The sequence below is a fragment of the Miscanthus floridulus genome, chromosome 10 (assembly GCF_019320115.1).
Source record: "Miscanthus floridulus cultivar M001 chromosome 10, ASM1932011v1, whole genome shotgun sequence".
Classification (NCBI taxonomy): domain Eukaryota; kingdom Viridiplantae; phylum Streptophyta; class Magnoliopsida; order Poales; family Poaceae; genus Miscanthus; species Miscanthus floridulus.
Genome location: NC_089589.1, coordinates 129,735,504 through 129,741,503, shown reverse-complemented (window position 1 = coordinate 129,741,503; position 6,000 = coordinate 129,735,504). Strand labels below are relative to the sequence as shown.

General features: G+C 46.4%; 1 long non-coding RNA gene across 1 annotated transcript; it reads right to left on the bottom strand.

Annotated features, from left to right (window-relative positions):
• Positions 1-415: 415 nt before the first annotated feature.
• LOC136485689 (uncharacterized) lies at positions 416-5,386 on the bottom strand. The gene is made up of 3 exons (XR_010766518.1): positions 3,752-5,386; positions 2,633-3,064; positions 416-750 (listed from the first exon to the last, which is right to left on the bottom strand). It is a non-coding gene; the product is annotated as an uncharacterized lncRNA (long non-coding RNA).
• Positions 5,387-6,000: the final 614 nt, after the last annotated feature.

Below are 6,000 nucleotides of genomic sequence, written 5' to 3'. Positions count from 1 at the left end.
AGCGCAATCCGGTCCGCCCGAAGGAAAATCCAGATCAAGGCTGGATCCATTGAACCCCCTACTAGGACCAAGAGCGGATAGGGTGTATTGTTGTGTTGCAGGGCCCATAATCTGCTCGACGCTACCCAGGAACTCCGATGTTGGCGCAGGCGGCTAAATGAGCGCCTCCAGCAACATAGGATCCACGCCCATGCCCCCTGCAGGCCCCGACTCATCTCTGGACAGGAGTTCCATCACGGGGAGGGGCTTGGCGCAAACCTCGCGCACGCCCTACGTGTGTATGTACACAATTAATGGAATGGAGTCCAACAAAACATGCCAGCTTAGAGCATCGGCAGTGTGTGTCCAAGCCAGTTCTATGCATTTAATGCATGTATAGGACCCGGTACGTTACACCGTGGCGTGGTTTCGATGGAGGAGCAAGTCCAAGATATAGAACCCACCCCCTTTGCAATAAAAAATATATCACTCTGACACATGACAAAGCTCCAACGGTTTCAACTGCCATGAGCTGATGAGCATTTAGATTTCAACGGTCAAGTGAAATGTAGCGTCAAGTGAAGTGCAGCGTCACTTGACCATTGCCTTAAAAAACAGTGTTCCTTGTTGCTTGCTACAGCACAGCGCTTCTTCAAAAGGAGCCCTAGCAGCCTGCTTCCTTCCTTCCAACAATCCCCCCTGCCTCCTTGTTCCCAGCGGCCTCCTCCTTTGCTCCCATCAATCTTTCCCTACCTCCTTGTTCCCAACAGCCTACACAAAAATAGAGAAGCAAAATCAAAACAACTCAATACTCATATTTCTTAGTTCATATAGAGCCCTCAGAGGGAAGTTTTGGTAGGTTGCTCGCCACTGATCCCAGAAATCCAAGAGCAGATAACACATGCTTCCAGCACATGCCAAATTTCGCACCCAACCACTTTCAACCAGACTCAGTTCCCCACCCCACCACCACCATTCAACCACTCCCATTATCCCCAACATAGTCAACCTACTCATGCCATGCACAACTTGAATCCCTTCGGTGGTGTAGGCAACCTCCAACAGTATGCCCAGTGTTCACCAAGTTATCAAGGTTTTCAACCACTACCCAACTTTAGCTTCCCAGGTGGGATGTTTGTAGATGCTGCTGGTGGTGCGTCTTCGCATGGCTTAGATTCAGTAACCCCACAATCACAAATAGGAGAGCTGGAGCAAGATGAAGAAAAGGAAGATTCAAGCGCCAGCAACCCTGATGAAGGAAGGAGGGCTGTGAGAATTAATTACACTGAGGACGAGAACCTACGCCTTGTAAGTCTTTGGATTAAACATTCAGTAGATCCAATTCGTGGCACAGATCAGAGCAGAGAGGCCTACTAGAACCAGATAGCAAAAGCGTTCAATTCGGGCCTGGCTGAAGGTGCAAGAAGAATGTCAAAGGGATAGCTCAAAAGCCATTAGGGAAGAATTAATGCAGTTATTACCAAGTTCAATGGGATCTATGGTCGAATGACCTTTTGTAGTGAGGAATATGATAGACATGCTGATGGACAAAGCACGTGCTGCATTCAAAAGAGTAAACAAGAAAAAACCATTTACACTTGAATATGTCTGGAAGATTATGAGGAAGGAACCCAAATGGTATAGAAGTATACGGTATACCTGGTATGGATTGTTCAGAGAAGAACAAAAGGACAAAAGTAGATGAATCTGGAGCATACACTTCATCTTCCAACCAAGACACAGACAAGGGGGAGACATTCAAAAAAGTACGCCCAGAGGGGCAGAAGAAAGCAAAAGCTAGGATGAGAGGAAAAGGAAAGGGAAAGGCCATACCACAACCTCCCCTTGGCTCGCAGCTAGATGAAGACATGGTTTTGTTTCACGATGCTATGTTGAAGAGAGCAAGTGCACTAGAGAAAACAGCAGAGCATCAAAGGAAAAGGTTAGAATGGAAAAGATAGGAAAGTACATGCAAATTTCGGATGAGAAAGCACATATTTTTACAAATTGTGGAAGCATTAGAAAATTGGTCCCCCGTATTTTCAGTTAAGGAGAGATGCATTCGGTAAGGTTGGTCTTTCACCGCTGCAGAAATGCACGGCTGCCCTCCGAATGTTAGCATATGGATCACCAGCAGACCTTATGGATGAAGCATTTGGAATTGCTGAAACCACAGCTTTAGAGTGTGTAATCAAGTTTGTTCAAGGTATTAGACACATATATGGGGAGAAATATCTTAGAAGACCTAATGGTGAGGATATCGAATGGTTACTTCAAGTTGGAGAGGCACGAGGGTTCCCAACGTTGGGAAGTCTAGATTCCATGCATTGGCGATGGGGAAATTGCCCAGTTGCATGGAAGGGACCGTTTACCCGTTGTGACTATAAGGTACCCACTATCATGCTCAAAGCTGTTGTCTCCTATGACCGCTGGATTTGGCATGCCTTTTTTGGCACACCTGGTTTGCAAAAAAAAAAGACGAAAGTGAAATGGAGGCGGATAGATTACTTGCAACAGCTAAAGCAGTAGCAGCTGGAGGTGGAATCTGACAAGCTCGACTCCAACGGGCCAGATTAAAGTAGATTCTCAAGACAAAATGACGCAGCTATCTACTGCACTTTTTGATATCGCAAGTAACATGATCTAGTCTTACCAGCTCTTGACAGAGATCCACAGTGCCTGCTTCCTTGGCTTCACAGAGAATCAGAGTTGAGCCACAGATTCCAAAGGAGAGCAAGGAGAGTCTTCGTTCCATCATGGCAAGTTGGCAACATGCTCGTCACAGCCTTCAAATAGTAACCTCTAAAACTCAGTAGTACTGGATTACTATGTTACTGTAACATGCTACCGTAATTGCTTGAGATTGCTGACTCCTTTGCCTGAATCATATTAGGCCTGTCTGTCTATCAGCAGTTCAGTAGCACCTGAACCTGAATCTTTGCAAACTTGGCAGGCCATCATATAAAAAAAAATCGACTGTCATCTGAGATACTTTTTTTTTATTGCCGACGTCAGATGCATAGAGTCATAGACAGCATGACGGCATGACACTTTCATTCGTCAACGTTGCCTGATGAGCCACCACCTATTCAAAATTAATGCAGGAAACAGTATGTGTTATGGATGTACCTAGAAAGATGTAAATCTAGATTTGGTCAGAGTCAAACTAATCTTAATCTGACTGAGTTTATGTAAATAGTATCAGTGTTTAACACTCCAAGCAGGTATATTATGAAGATATATTCAATGAAAAATCTCATGAATGCTTACTTAGTAGTATGATAAGCAGTAATATATTTTTATACAAATTTAGTCAAATTTTTTGTCTAATGCTATTTTGAGAATTGAATCCATTTTGGAACGGAGGTAGCAGTATATTGTCGTCGAGCCTTGGCTTGAAGGACCGTTAGTAGGATACCATAGTATATATCAAGACGCACATGCTTACATTAAAATGACCATATCACAACACACACGTCATTATAATTAAAAGTGATGACTGATCAGATATGGCTTGGAGATATAATTCAGAGAGTGTGGCATATATAAGCCATGTTTCAGCCTTGCCAATAGTACCAGCATATGAAAGTAGTAGATCACGGTAAAATGTCTGCTTGCTCTGCATAGATTCTTAAGATAAAGGTATAATTGAATTTGCATCCAACGGGGGTATATGCTCTTAAGGGCAAATTTTCTGCATTCCCAAGACAAAATGCAGCTGCTATATGCCTATATCCTGCACTTTTTGGCATGGCAAGGAACATACTCATACCAGCTCCGATCTTAACTGATCCACAATTGGGTCAACATACAGTGCTTGCTTTCTTAGCTTCCTTCCATGGCTTCACACTTCAGCGTTGGGCTTTCTTCCTTCCATGGCTTCAAAGCTCAAAGTTGAGCCACAGACCAGATCCATTCCAATTTCCAATGCAGGCAGAGAAAGGAGTCAACACATCTGCAACATTATCGTACCAACCTTCAAATAGTAACCTCTGCAATTAACAGTAATAGACCTGGACTACTGAATTGTGAATTCAGATATTATCAATAACTGGTGAGGTGAGTTAGTACATAGCTAGGTATGTCTGCATAAGTACCACCTAAATCCTGCACACATGGCATGAGTTTAGATAATGAAGGACCAAAAACGGCGACCAGAGGGGGTTGAATGAGAGCCTCAAATTTCTTTCGAAATATTTAGCCGTTGTCCCAAAATCAAATCCTAAAAGCAAACGCACGCAAGATCGACTTGTTCATGAGCGAACAGGGGGCTGGGTACCTCCGGTGATGACCACAGAGTACTTCGAAACAATCGAGAACCAACGGAAACAAGCACACGATGGAACGCGAAAAATCAGCACACAATGGACAGGGGCGGACAGTCTGCGGTCTAGGCCCGGACTATCTGCAGTTCCACTCCCGGACTGTCTGCAGTCCAACCCGGAGTGTCTAGCGTTCAAACTCCGAAAAACGACTGAGAGAAAATAGTTCTGGTCTCGACGTGCACTGCAGCGGCAGACTGTCCGCACCCTGAGCCTGAGCTGAGCGACGCTTCCTGGACGAGAACGACGGGGACCGAGCAGTCGCGGGTCTGCTCACTGGTGCCCAACCCTGATACCTCGATGCATCCAACAGAGCACTCGTGCGCAAGGAACAGAAAGGGGCGAGGAAAAGAATGAACGGGAAACTAACAGAAGGGCCGGAGGAAAACAGGTGCTCGCCTGAAGGATTGATGCACGCTGCTGCCAAAGCAACTTGGCCAGGAGATGCACACGACCAGGATGCTAGCACTGGCAGCTCACAGGTGCCCTCACGGAACCACAGCAAGAACCTGACGAAGAACAGTAAAGAACGAATAGGAAAGGCGGCACCAAGAAATTCAACCAAATCCTACCCAAACCTCCATGATTCGTCCCCAGAATTTGCACAGGAGAAATTCGACTTGCTTCAAATCTATCCCCAAGAAATCATCGCCTGGGATTAACCCAAACTCCGGGAAAAATTCAGATTGTAGACAAGAACGAGTTTTTCTCCTCAAAAGCGAAAACCAGATCGATCTACGAGCTCGTGCCAAATTGATTTGAATCACTGGAGGGATTAGTTCAGCACATGTCCTATCTCGTCATGGATCAACCAAAAACTCCCCAAAACATCTCAATCCAAAAAGATGAAGCCAAGAAAGGGGAGGGAGAAGGACGACGAACATAGAACGGCAAACACAAAAATACACAGGCTCAAAGAGATGAACCCCGGAGGGGAACGTGAGGTAAGGGCCTCACTTCCCAGCAAATCTCATGTTCCCAACTCGAATTACACAGATGAGTGAATAATCTGTGGACCTCTCTCAAGAACACTAAAGGGAGGGGGAAACCTAGGGCAAGGAGAAAATGAAATGGGAGAGGTAAGGGTGATTGGGCACCCTCATCCTATTTAACAGGGCTATTACACAATCCCAATTTTGCTGTAGATACTTTTGAGTCGAACCACTTAACCCAGGGACATTATGGTCTAACCCGAGATAGTCTTCATCCGATGGCCACCGCGCCCTTCATGAGATAGTTTCGCCTCGACGCGAACTCCTCGATGCCGCCACGTGCCGTCCATTCCTCCTCGGAACCTCCGCCCGGGTTTTGAGGCCAAACCCGCGAAACCGTCACCTAGTGGTTTTGAGGCTCAAGCCACCAAACCGATGCGAGTAGCGTACTCCATCCTCGACCGCCCGGGCTCCATGTCTTCCAGAGCCTCGCTCGACTTGCACGTCCGCCTTCTTGACTCGATCAACACGGTCACTCCTCCATGTACACTTGCGCTTGTCGATGTCCCCAGATGTCAGCCACCACAGCTAGTCACCCGGCCTCCTGGTCCCTTGGTCCAAGCCTTACGTCCGTCCTTCATCGCTCCCGGTCCATCGGCACGGCATGTCCCTACTTGACATTCACCTTGCCGTCAACCACCGCCTCCGAGCTCCACACCTGCGCACCACAAGGCAAGAGACATGTTGCATAACCCAACTCACGCTAT